The 13,677-nt window shown below is 51.1% G+C and overlaps 1 protein-coding gene across 1 annotated transcript in view; it reads left to right on the forward strand.

Moving 5' to 3' along the window:
- tbc1d22a (TBC1 domain family, member 22a) overlaps positions 1-13,677 on the forward strand; it is a 185,243-nt gene that overhangs the window by 143,247 nt on the left and 28,319 nt on the right. The gene's annotated exons all lie outside the window — the stretch shown is intronic.

The raw sequence follows: 13,677 nt of genomic DNA on the forward strand, positions 1-13,677 counted from the left end.
TCACCTTCAGGGTTTGAATCCTGGTTATCAGTTTTCCACAAAGAGCAGACGTTTTAGTCCCACATCAAATAGGACTAGTTAAGGTTGAGACCGCTTGCGATACAGTTTGGAGCACCTGACTCCCTGACTCTGCACCTCTCTCCTGATCACATAGAGAACCTCAGTACTGTACACCATGTCTGCAGGTCAGGCCCACTCAGACAAACCCATGCCTGTCTTCTCCAATTCTGTGACTCTTGACACCGGGACTGGCACCAGGAATAACAATAGGGAAGGAGATGGAAGCATACTGCACAATATAGAGAAACTTGAAGTCAGTAATTATCAGAGGGTGTACTGTAGTCTTTTAGTGTGAAGACTTATATGGAGGATGAGGTAGTCTGTATGAAAGGCTGAGGGTGGAAGATAGAGTTGAATGGGGGGATATTGAGTGAGAGTGTGAGGTGAGATATAGACCCAGAGAAATGTTGGAGAACATGGGGCTGAGGTAATCACAAGCGATTGGTGATCACGCTCTCACTCCCAGAAGTCCCTCTGTTAATAAAGTGTGTCTGTGTCTGTGTCTGTGTGTGTGTGTGTGTGCCTACCCATCAGCTGGTCAGATTAAAGCTGTGAGGGTAGACCAATAGGCAATCATCAGCCAGACCATAACTCACTCTGCAAAACACTTCACTCTCTCGTTCCCTCTCTTACTCACTCACTTTATCTCTGTATCTCTGTTTTTCTTCCTTCGCTCTCTGTCAGTTTATCTGTTTCTCTCTTTATGCCTCAGTCTATCGGTCTCTTTCTCGGTCTCTCTCTCTCTCTCTCGGTCTCTCTCTCTCTCTCTCTCGGTCTCTCTCTCTCGGGCTCTCTCACTCTCTCGGTCTCTCTCTCTCTCTCTCGGTCTCTCGGTCTCTCTCTCGGTCTCTCTCGGTCTCTCTCTCTCTCGGTCTCTCTCGGTCTCTCTCTCTCTCGGTCTCTCTCGGTCTCTCTCTCTCTCTCTCGGATCTCTCTCTCTCTACTACTCCGCCCTGTACCCTCTCTGCCTGTCCCCTGCCTGAGTGATTGACAGGGAAGATGAGGTGTGTGTTCTGCCATGTCTTAGCTCTCTCTCTTCAATCTCTCCCTCTGTTTTCTAATTCCACCACTCCTCCTCCAACTTCATCTCTCCTTCTCGAGAAGGTGAATCCCAGTCATATTAGCGTTTTATGCAAGACCTTTCTCCCAATCTAGCCTACATTCCACGCTACATGTATTGGCTAGTCTAAACTTATTTAACAGACATGTCCTTATTGAGTTGAGGGGCCGAGGGAGAGGCAGAGGGAGAGGCCGAGGGAGAAACCGAACGAGGGAGAAACCGAACGAGGGAGGGGCCGAGGGAGAGACCGAACGAGCGAGGGGCCGAGGGAGAGACCGAACGAGCGAGGGGCCGAGGGAGAGACCGAACGAGGGAGGGGCCGAGGGAGAGACCGAACGAGGGAGGGGCCGAGGGAGAGACCGAACGAGGGAGGGGCCGAGGGAGAGACCGAACGAGCGAGGGGCCGAGGGAGAGACCGAACGAGGGAGGGGCCGAGGGAGAGACCGAACGAGGGAGGGGCCGAGGGAGAGACCGAACGAGGGAGGGGCCGAGGGAGAGACCGAACGAGGGAGGGGCCGAGGGAGAGACCGAACGAGGGAGGGGCCGAGGGAGAGACCGAACGAGGGAGGGGCCGAGGGAGAGACCGAACGAGGGAGAGACCGAGGAGGCGAGGGAGCGGCCGAGGAGGCGAGCGAGGGGCCGAGGGAGGGAGAGAGAGAGAGAGAGAAGGGCCGGGGGGGAGAGAGAGAAACTGAGAAACGGGCTGAGGGAGGGAGGGAGGGAGAGAGAAATGGGCTGAGAGAGAGGAAAAAGAGGAGAGAGAGTGGCTGAGAGGGAAGAAGAGGAGAGAGTGGCTGAAAGGGAAGAATAGGGGGAGGGGGAAGCTGAGAGGGAAGAGGCTGAGAGGGAGAGGGAAGAGGGAGAGGCTGAGAGGGAAGAGGGAGAGACTGGGAGGGAAGAAGAGGGAGAGGCTGAGCGGGAAGAAGAGGGAGAGGCTGAGAGGGAAGAGGGAGAGGGGGAGATGCTGAGAGGGGAGATGCTGAGAGGGGAGAGGCTGAGAGGCTGAGAGGGGAGAGGCTGAGAGGGGAGGGAGAGGCTGAGAGGCTGAGAGGCTGAGAGGGGAGAGGCTGAGAGGGGAGAGGCTGAGAGGGGAGAGGCTGAGAGGGGAGAGGCTGAGAGGGAAGAGGCTGAGAGGGAAGAGGCTGAGAGGGAAGAGGCTGAGAGGGAAGAGGCTGAGAGGGAAGAGGCTGAGAGGGAAGAGGCTGAGAGGGAAGAGGCTGAGAGGGAAGAGGCTGAGAGGGAAGAGGCTGAGAGGGAAGAGGCTGAGAGGGAAGAGGCTGAGAGGGAAGAGGCTGAGAGGGAAGAGGCTGAGAGGGAAGAGGCTGAGAGGGAAGAGGCTGAGAGGGAAGAGGCTGAGAGGGAAGAGGCTGAGAGGGAAGAGGCTGAGAGGGAAGAGGCTGAGAGGGAAGAGGCTGAGAGGGGAGAGGCTGAGAGGGGAGAGGCTGAGAGGGGAGAGGCTGAGAGGGGAGAGGCTGAGAGGGAAGAAGCTGTAGAGGGGAGAGGCTGAGAGGGGAGAAGAGGGAGAGGCTGAGAGGGAAGAGGCTGAGAGGGAAGAGGCTGAGAGGGAAGAGGCTGAGAGGGAAGAGGCTGAGAGGGAAGAGGCTGAGAGGGAAGAGGGAGAGGCTGTGAGGGGAGAGGCTGAGAGGAGAGGCTGAGAGGGCAGAGGGAGAGGCTGAGAGGGGAGAGGCTGAGAGGGGAGAGGCTGAGAGGGGAGAGGCTGAGTGGGTAGAGGCTGAGAGGGAAGAGGGAGAGGCTGAGAGGGGAGAGGCTAGAGGCTGAGAGGGGAGAGGCTGAGAGGGGAGAGGCTGAGAGGGGAGAGGCTGAGAGGGGAGGGGCTGAGAGGGAAGAGGCTGTAGAGGGGAGAGGCTGAGAGGGGAGAAGAGGGAGAGGCTGAGAGGGAAGAGGGAGAGGCTGAGAGGGAAGAGGCTGAGAGGGGAGAGGCTGAGAGGGAAGAGGGAGAGGCTGTGAGGGGAGAGGCTGTGAGGGGAGAGGCTGTGAGGGGAGGGGCTGAGAGGGAAGAGGCTGAGAGGGAAGAAGCTGTAGAGGGGAGAGGCTGAGAGGGGAGAAGAGGGAGAGGCTGAGAGGGGAGAAGAGGGAGAGGCTGAGAGGGAAGAGGGAGAGGCTGAGAGGGAAGAGGCTGAGAGGGAAGAGGCTGAGAGGGAAGAGGCTGAGAGGGAAGAGGCTGAGAGGGAAGAGGCTGAGAGGGAAGAGGCTGAGAGGGAAGAGGAGAGGCTGTGAGGGGAGAGGCTGAGAGGGGAGAGGCTGAGAGGGGAGAGGCTGAGAGGGGAGGGGCTGAGAGGGAAGAGGCTGTAGAGGGGAGAGGCTGAGAGGGGAGAAGAGGGAGAGGCTGAGAGGGGAGAAGAGGGAGAGGCTGAGAGGGAAGAGGGAGAGGCTGAGAGGGAAGAGGCTGAGAGGGGAGAGGCTGAGAGGGAAGAGGGAGAGGCTGTGAGGGGAGAGGCTGTGAGGGGAGAGGCTGTGAGGGGAGGGGCTGAGAGGGAAGAGGCTGAGAGGGAAGAAGCTGTAGAGGGGAGAGGCTGAGAGGGGAGAAGAGGGAGAGGCTGAGAGGGGAGAAGAGGGAGAGGCTGAGAGGGAAGAGGAGAGGCTGAGAGGGAAGAGGCTGAGAGGGAAGAGGCTGAGAGGGAAGAGGCTGAGAGGGAAGAGGCTGAGAGGGAAGAGGCTGAGAGGGAAGAGGCTGAGAGGGAAGAGGGAGAGGCTGTGAGGGGAGAGGCTGAGAGGAGAGGCTGAGAGGGCAGAGGGAGAGGCTGAGAGGGGAGAGGCTGAGAGGGGAGAGGCTGAGAGGGGAGAGGCTGAGTGGGTAGAGGCTGAGAGGGAAGAGGGAGAGGCTGAGAGGGAAGAGGGAGAGGCTGAGAGGGAAGAGGGAGAGGGGAGAGGCTGAGAGGGGAGAGGCTGAGAGGGGAGAGGCTGAGAGGGGAGAGGCTGAGAGGGGAGAGGCTGAGAGGGAGGGGCTGAGAGGGAAGAGGCTGAGAGGGAAGAGGCTGTAGAGGGGAGAGGCTGAGAGGGGAGAAGAGGGAGAGGCTGAGAGGGAAGAGGGAGAGGCTGAGAGGGAAGAGGGAGAGGCTGAGAGGGAAGAGGGAGAGGCTGAGAGGGAAGAGGCTGAGAGGGGAGAGGCTGAGAGGGAAGAGGGAGAGGCTGTGAGGGGAGAGGCTGTGAGGGGAGAGGCTGTGAGGGGAGAGGCTGTGAGGGGAGAGGCTGAGAGGAGAGGGGTGAGGCTGAGAGGGGTGAGGCTGAGAGGGGAGAGGCTGAGAGGGGAGAGGCTGAGAGGGGAGAGGCTGAGAGGGGAGAGGCTGAGAGGGGAGAGGCTGAGAGGGGAGAGGCTGAGAGGGGAGGGGCTGAGAGGGGAGGGGCTGAGAGAGGAGTGGCTGAGAGAGGAGTGGCTGAGAGAGGAGTGGCTGAGAAGAGGAGTGGCTGAGAGGGAAGAGGAGAGGCTGAGAGGGAAGAGGAGAGGCTGAGAGGGAAGAGGAGAGGCTGAGAGGGAAGAGGAGAGGCTGAGAGGGAAGAGGAGAGGCTGAGAGGGAAGAGGAGAGGCTGAGAGGGAAGAGGAGAGGCTGAGAGGGAAGAGGAGAGGCTGAGAGGGAAGAGGAGAGGCTGAGAGGGAAGAGGAGAGGCTGAGATTGTCTGAGAGGGGAGAGGAGAGGCAGAGATTGGCTAATAGGAAAAAGGAGAGGCAGCGATTGGCTGAGAGGGAGGGGCGGGAGAGTGGGAAGAAGAAGAGGAGAGAGTGGCTGAGAGGGAAAGAGGAGAGAGAGTGGCTGAGAGGGAAGGAGAGCGTGGCTGAGAGGGAAGACAGAGGCTAAGAAAGAACTAGAGTGCAAAGATGTATTTTGGGGCGGCAGGTGGTTGGGCCAGTAACCGAAAGGTTGCTGGATCGAATCCCGAGCTGACAAGGTAAAAATCTGTTGTTTTGCCCCTGAACAAAGCCGTTAATCCACTGTTCCCCGGTAGGCCGTCATTGCAAATAAGAATTTGTTTTTAACTGACTTGCCTAGATAAATAAAGTTTACATTTAAAAAAAAATATTTAAAAAATGTTTTGAGAGAAAGCAAAGGCACAAATTTGGAAGGCATAAAGGACAAGGAAAGTCATAGAGAGAGAAGGAGAAAGAGCATCCAGTGCCTTTTCTTTTATTGTGGTCATTTATTAAGGTCCCATTCCCCCGAGGAGCAGTGAGAGAGAAACAATTAAAATGATCCACGAGTAGACGCTGCTGCAGTTAACTGACACTTAAAGGAAAACTCCACTTAAATTATCTTTGTTTTTTCTCATTAGTCCTTATTTGATATAGTCCCAAAATGTTTTGCATGCAAGTTTTCAAGATATTGCGAAACACAATCATCATGATGTGACATTTGCTTCTTGAAAACGTGACTGCTGACACGCACAACATTTTGGGACTGTATCAATCTAATTTTATTTAGCAGATGTTATTGCCGGTGTAGCGAAATGCTTGTGTTGCTAGCTCCAACAGTGCAGTATTATCTAACAATTCACAACAATACATACCAATCTAAAAGTCAAATAATAGAATTAAGAACTAAATAAATAATAGGACGTGAAATGTCGGAGTGGCATTGCTTTCCGGTAGGATGTAATAACACAACAACAACAAAAAACGCTTTGGGCTAAAAATGTCAGAAATAATGAATATAAAAAATACTGCAAAGTTGCTTCGGAGCTAAAAGCATCTTACTCCGTATCAACAGTGGACTAATGAAAAAGATACCAAAATATAGTGTATTTTTTCCTTTAAGGTGTACCCTGGCATCACTGCCATGTATAATTCTAATGATGTATGATTACACCCACTAGTCTAGTTTACCATTTAATACTGTCTGCTTATTGAAAGTGACCTCTAGTAGGATGTTAGAGCGGTTGGATGATGAAGAAAGACTCAAAACTTTCTTGTATGTTTTAGTTTTATGGGGGAATGGTATGGAGTAGACTCCCGAGTGGCGCAGCGGTCTAAGGCACTGCATCTCAGTGCAAGAGGCGTCCCTGCAGTCCCTGGTTCGAATGCGTCACATCAGGTCGTGATTGGGAGTCCCAATAGGGCGGTGCACAATTGGCCCAGCGTCGTTCGGTTTTGGCCCGGGGTAGGCCGTCATTGTAAATAAGAATTTGTTCTTAACTGACTTGCCTAGTTAAATTAAAGGTTATAAAGGAATAATAATTGATAGTAACTCATGTGAAGCTACCATATGTCATGCTTCATAATTAGAGGTCGACCGATTAATCGGAATGGACGATTAATTAGGGCCGATTTCAAGTTTTCATAACAATCGGAAATCGGTATTTTGGGGCGCCGATTTGCCGAATTATTATTATTATTATTATTATTATTATTATTATTTTTATTTTTTATTATTTTTATTTAATCTTTATTTAACTTGGCAAGTCAGTTAAGAACACATTCTTATTTTCAATGACGGCCTAGAAACAGTGGGTTAACTGCCTCGTTCAGGGGCAGAACGACAGATTTTCACCTTGTCAGCTCGGGGGATCCAATCTTGCAACCTTACAGTTAACTAGTCCAACGCAATAATGACCTGCCTCTCTCTCGTTGCACTCCACAAGGAGACTGCCTGTTACGCAAATGCACTAAGCCAAGGTAAGTTGCTAGCTAGCATTAAACGTATCTTATAAAAAACAATCAATCATAATCACTAGTTAACTACACATGGTTGATGATATTACTAGATATTGTCTAGCGTGTCCTGCGTTGCATATAATCTGACTGAACATACAAGTATCTAAGTATCTGACTGAGCGGTGGTAGACAGAAGCAGGCGAGTAAACATTCATTCAAACAGCACTCTTGTGCGTTTTGCCAGCAGCTCTTCATTGTGCATCAAGCTGTTTATGACTTCAAGCCTATCAACTCCCGAGGTGAGCCTGGTGTAACCGAAGTGAAATGGCTGGCTAGATAGTGCGCGCTACTCGCTCTGAGCCTTGGGGTGGTTGTTTCCCTTGCTCTGCATGGGTAGCGCTGCTTTGATGTGGTGGCTGTTGTCGTTGTGTTGCTGGTTCGAGCCCAGGGAGGAGCGAGGAGAGGGACGGAAGCTATACTGTTACCCTGGCAATACTAAAGTGCCTTTAAGAACATCCAATAGTCAACGATTAATTAAATACAAATGGTATAGAGGGAAATAGTCCTATAATTCCTATAATAACTACAACCTAAAGCTTCTTACCTGGGAATATTTAAGACTCATGTTAAAAGGAACCACCAGCTTTCATATGCTCTCATGTACTGAGCAAGGAACTGAAACGTTAGCTTTCTCACATGGCACATATTGCACTTTTACTTTCTTCTCCAACACTTTGTTTTTGCATTATTTAAAACAAAATTTAACATGTTTCATTATTTACTTGAGGCTAAATAGATTTTATTGATCTATTATATTAAGTTAAAATAAGTGTTCATTCAGTATTGTTGTAATTGTCATTATTACAAATACATAAAAATAATTTAAAAAAATACAAATTGTCCGATTTAATCGGTATCGGCTTTTTTGGTCCTCCAATTATCGGTATCGGCGTTGAAAAAGCATAATCGGTCGACCTCTATTCATAATATGTACATAGCATAGATGTGTTGGAATTTCCATGCAGAGAAGTGATTTGCTTAGCTGTTGGCTTAGTCGATGTTCCCTACACAGCTATATCCATATTAACAGTCTGCACTCTGCAGTGTGTCAAACCTGTGTATGTTTTAACCTCAATGTGAAGGGAATGTTTCCACAGCCGTACCTCCAACAGTTAGTTACCCTTGAAGAGCACTATCCCTGTCCTGTCTGTCCTGCCTGTTTATTGGCTTGAGGAAGGAACACAGCCATTGATTTTCATTACGTTCTCTCCGTGTCTGGCATAAATGACGGCCCGTCGCCCCTCGCTGTGAATACGCAAATATCACCCTCGCCCTGTGCTTTGCTTCGCTTCACTGTGCTGCGCCACTGAACTGCAGCACGCCTGCCCCGGAATGGAGAATGTAATTTTTGAACAACCCCCTCTTCTCCAGTGAGAACAGCATTAGTCCTGACTATTTACTCAGGAAAGTGGGAATAAGTTCCCTTCCTTCAGAGGGTCTTTGACATGGCGCTGCGTCTGTAAGAGACGTCCTCGGGAAGTTTTGTAGAGACACTGGTGGAACTAATCATAAGCTGGCCCAGTCCGACCCAATGTGGTTATTGCTTAGTGGGAGCTGCTCGCTCGCTCCCAGACACACACAGTATGCGCACACTATATATCTCTGCTCCATCTCTCTGCTCCCTCTGTTTGATTGTTGATTTTGGCTGAGATAATATGCAAATATACATACAGTTGAAGTCGGAAGTTTACATGCTCATAGGTTGGGGACATTAAAACTCATTTTTCAACCACTCCACAAAGTTCAAAACTATGGTTTTGGCAAGTCAGTTAGGACATCTACTTTGTGCATGACACAAGTCATTTTTCCAACAATTGCTTACAGATGGATTATTTCACTTATAATTCACTGTATCACAATTCCAGTGGGTCAGACGTTTACATACACTAAGTTGACTGTGCCTTTTAAACAGCTTGGAAAATTCAAAAAAATTATGTCATGGCTTTAGAAGCTTCTGATAGGATAATTGGCATAATTTGAGTCAATTTGAGGTGCACCTGTGGATGTATTTAAAGGCTTACCTTCAAACTCAGTGCCTCTTTGCTTGACATTATGGGAAAATCAAAAGGAATCAGCCCTCAGAAAGAAAATTGTAGACCTCCACAAGTCTGGTTCATCCTTGGGAGCAATTTCCAAATGCCTGAAGGTACCACATTCATCTGTACAAACAATAGTACGCAAGTATAAACACCATGGGACCACGCAGCCATCACACCACTCAGGAAGGAGACGCGTTCTGTCTCCTAGCGATGAACGTATTTTTGTGCGAAAAGTGCAAATCAATCCCAGAACAACAGCAAAGGACCTTGTGAAGATGTTGGAGGAAACGGGTACAAAAGTATCTATATCCACAGTAAAACGAGTCCTATATCGACATAACCTGAAAGGCCGCTAGCAAGGAAGAAGCCACTGCTCCAAAACCGCCATAAAAAACCCAGACTACGGTTTGCAACTGCACATGGGGACAAATATCGTACTTTTTGGAGAAATGTCCTCTGGTCTGATGAAACAAAAATAGAACTGTTTGGCCATAATGACCATCGTTATGTTTGGAGGAAAAAGGGGGAGGCTTGCAAGCTGAAGAACACCATCCCAACCATGAAGCACGGGGGTGGCAGCATCATGTTGTGGGGGTGCTTTGCTGCAGGAGGGACTGGTGCACTTCACAAAATACATGGCATCATGAGGGAGGAAAAATATGTTGAAGCAATATCTCAACACATCAGTCAGGAAGTTAAAGCTTGGTCGCAAATGGGTCTTCCAAATGGACAATGAACCCGAGCATACTTCCGAAGTTGTGGCAAAATGGCTTAAGGACAACAAAGTCGAGGTATTGGAGTGGCCATCACAAAGCCCTGACCTCCATCCTATAGAAAATGTGTGGGCAGAACTGAAAAAGTGTGGGCGAGCAAGGAGGCCTACAAACCTGACTCAGTTACACCAGCTCTGTCAAGAGGAATGGGCCAAAATTCACCCAACTTATTGTGGGACGCTTTTGGAAGGCGACCCGAAACATTTGACCCAAGTTAAACAATCTAAAGACAATGCTACCAAATACTAATTGAGTGTATGTGTCACGGTCTGACCATCGTTCGTATGTGTTTTCCTTGTTTTAGTGTTGGTCAGGATGTGAGCTGGGTGGGCATTCTATGTTGTGTGTCTGGTTTGTCTATTTCTATGTTTGGCCTGATATGGTTCTCAATCAGAGGCAGGTGTTAGTCATTGTCTCTGATTGGGAACCATATTTAGGTAGCCTGTTTTCTGTTGGGTTTGTGGGTGATTGTCCTTAGTGTCTTGATGTCCTTGTTCTGTGTGTATGTGCACCAGTATTAGGCTGTTTCGGTTTTCGTTACGTTTATTGTTTTGTAGTGTTTGTATTTAGATTCGTGTTACGTTTGTTGAATAAACATGGATCGCAATCATTTTGGTCCGACTTGCTGCATTTTGGTCCGACTCACAGAATCACCCACCACAAAAGGACCAAGCAGTGTGTCAACAGGCAGGAGCCACAGGAGAGGCAACAAAGGCAGCAACAGCGGCACAATGAGGATTGGACATGGGACGATATATTGGATGGCAAGGGTTGCTACACATGGGAGGAGATCCTGGCGGGAAGGGATCGCCTTCCATGGGAACAAGTGGAGGCACTTAGGAGAGCAGAGGCAGCTGGAGAGAGGAGCCGGCGATACGAGGGAACACGGTTGGCAAGGAAGCCCGGGAGTCAGCCCCAAACATTTCTTGGGGGGGGGGGGCTCACAGGGAGTATGGCTACGCCAGGTAGGAGACCTGCGCAAACTCCCTGTGCTTACCGGGGGGCTAGAGAGACCGGGCAGGCACCGTGTTATGCAGTGGTGCGCACGGTGTCCCCAGTGCGGGTGCATAGCCCGGTGCGGTATATTCCAGCTCCTCGTATCGGCCGGGCTAGAGTGGGCATCGAGCCAGGTAAGGTTGGGCAGGCTCGGTGCTCAAGAGCTCCAGTGCGCCTGCGCGGTCCGGTCTATCCAGTACCACCTCCACACCCCAGCCCTCCGGTAGCAGCTCCCCGCACCAGGCTTCCTGTGCGTGTCCTCGGTCCAGTACCACCAGTACCAGCACCACGCATCAGGCCTATAGTGCGCCTCGCCTCTACTGCGCTGTCGGAGTCTCCCGCCTCTCCAGCGCTGTCAGAGCCTTTCTCCTCTCCTGCGCTGCCGGAGTCTCCCGCCTGTTCAGCACAGCTAGAGCCTTCTTCCTCTACAGCGCTGCTGGAGTCTCCTGCCTGTTCAGCGCAGCCAGAGCTGCCAGCCTGCATGGAGCAGCCAGAGCTGCCAGTCTGCATGGAGCAGCCAGAGCTGTCAATCTGCATGGAGCAGCCAGATCTGTCAGTCTGCATGGAGCAGACAGAGCTGTCAGCCTGCATGGAGCAGCCAGAGCTGTCAGTCTGCATGGAGCAGCCAGAGCTGTCAGTCTGCATGAAGCAGCCAGAGCTGTCAGTCTGCAAGGAGCTGTCAGTCTGCATGGAGCAGACAGAGCTGTCAGCCTGCATGGAGCAGCCAGAGCTGTCAGTCTGCATGGAGCAGCCAGAGCTGTCAGTCTGCATGAAGCAGCCAGAGCTGTCAGTCTGCAAGGAGCTGTCAGTCTGCAAGGAGCTGCCAGTCTGCAAGGAGCTGCCAGTCTGCAAGGAGCTGCCAGTCTGCAAGGAGCTGTCAGTCTGCAAGGAGCTGTCAGTCTGTAAGGAGCTGTCAGTCTGTAAGGAGCTGCCAGTCTGCACAGAGCTGCCAGAGCTGCCAGTCTGTAAGAAGCCGCCAGAGCTGTCAGCCTACATGGAGCAGCCAGAGCCGCCAGTCAGCGTGGAGCAGCCAGAGCCGCCAGTCAGCATGGAGCAGCCAGATCTTTCAGTCTGCCAGGATCCGCCAGTCAACCAGACTCTTCCAAATCTGCCAGTCAACCAGACTCTTCCAGATCTGCCAGTCAACCAGACTCTTCCAGATCCACCAGTCAACCAGACTCTTCCAGATCTGCTAGTCAACCAGACTCTTCCAGATCCGCCAGTCAACCAGACTCTTCCAGATCCGCCAGTCAACCAGACTCTTCCAGATCCGCCAGTCAACCAGATTCTTCCAGATCCGCCAGTCAACCAGACTCTTCCAGATCCGCCAGTCAACCAGACTCTTCCAGATCCGCCAGTCAACCAGACTCTTCCAGGTCCGCCAGTCAACCAGACTCTTCCAGATCCGCAAGTCATCCGGGATCTGCCAGAACTGCCAGTCGGCCAGGATCTGCCAGTCAGCCAGGATCCGCCAGTCAGCCAGGATCTGCCAGATCCGCCAGTCGGCCAGGATCCGCAAGTCGGCCAGGATCCGCCAGTCGGCCAGGATCCGCCAGTCGGCCAGGATCCGCCAGTCGGCCAGGATCCGCCAGTCGGCCAGGATCCGCCAGTCGGCCAGGATCCGCCAGTCGGCCAGGATCTGCCGAAACCACCAGCCAGCCAGGATCTGGTAGATCCATCAACCTGCCTGAGCTTCCTCTCACTCCCGAGCTTCCTCTCACTCCCGAGCTTCCCCTCACTCCCGAGCTTCCCCTCACTCCCGAGCTTCCCCTCACTCCCGAGCTTCCCCTCACTCCCGAGCTTCCCCTCAGTCCCGAGCTTCCCCTCAGTCCCGAGCTTCCCCTCAGTCCCGAGCTTCCCCTCAGTCCCGAGGTTTCCTAGGCCAAGGTTAGCGGCGAGGGTCGCCACTCAAGGGACGCTAAGGAGGTGGACTAAGACAACTATGGAGTGGGGTCCACGTCCAGCGCCAGAGCCGCCACCGCGGAAGATGCCCACCCAGACCCTCCCCTATAGGTTTAGGTTGTGCGTTCGGAGTCCGCACCTTGGGGGGGGGGGGGGGTTCTGTCACGGTCTGACCATCGTTCGTATGTGTTTTCCTTGTTTTAGTGTTGGTCAGGACGTAAGCTGGGTGGGCATTCTATGTTGTGTGTCTGGTTTGTCTATTTCTATGTTTGGCCTGATATGGTTCTCAATCAGAGGCAGGTGTTAGTCATTGTCTCTGATTGGGAACCATATTAAGGTAGGCTGTTTTGTGTTGGGTTTTGTGAGTGATTGTCCTTAGTGTCTTGATGTCCTTGTTCTGTGTGTATGTGCACCAGTTGGCTGTTTCGGTTTTCGTTACGTTTATTGTTTTGTAGTGTTTGTATTTAGATTCGTGTTACATTTGTTGAATAAACATGGATCGCAATCTACACACTGCATTTTGGTCCGACTCTCCTTCACCACAAGAGAACCTTTACAGTATGTAAACGTCTGACCCACTGGGAATGTGATGAAAGAAATCAAATCTGAAATAAATCGTTCTCTCTACTATTATTCTGACATTTTTACCAGGATTAAATGTCAGGAATTGTGAAAAACTGAGTTTAAATGTGTTTGGCTAAGGTGTACGTAAACTTCCGACTTCAACTGTATGCAGTTGAGTTGACTGGATGTTGAGAGTTTGTGAAGACCAGTATTACTGTAAGCACTTGAACATATTGTCCCATTTCCACTCCTTTAGTTCTTCAGTCTGTTTTAAGAGCTTTAATTGTCTTCCCCTGGATAGCCCTTTAGATGAGGGCTATCCAGGGCTATAGAAGAGGGCTATCTCAGACTCGCTCTCTCTCACTTTAATTCCCCTCCTTTATTTAGCCCTGTAAAAGCCGGCCTGGAAATGTAATGAGCGTCTGAAAGAAGGCAGGAGAAAAAGTAAAGGGCAAATTTAACAGGGATTTGTCTTTCAGCTTCTAGTCGATTGTAAATTCTCTGATTGTGACAGAAAATATTTAATATCTTCTGTCTTTATTTCTTTTTCCTGTCTTCTCTCGCTCTGCCAGGCAGTAAGTGTCCAAATTCCCACTCTGAGTGTAGATTTGTCTTCCT

This window comes from Oncorhynchus kisutch, linkage group LG9, assembly GCF_002021735.2.
Source record: "Oncorhynchus kisutch isolate 150728-3 linkage group LG9, Okis_V2, whole genome shotgun sequence".
In the NCBI taxonomy this organism is placed as follows: domain Eukaryota; kingdom Metazoa; phylum Chordata; class Actinopteri; order Salmoniformes; family Salmonidae; genus Oncorhynchus; species Oncorhynchus kisutch.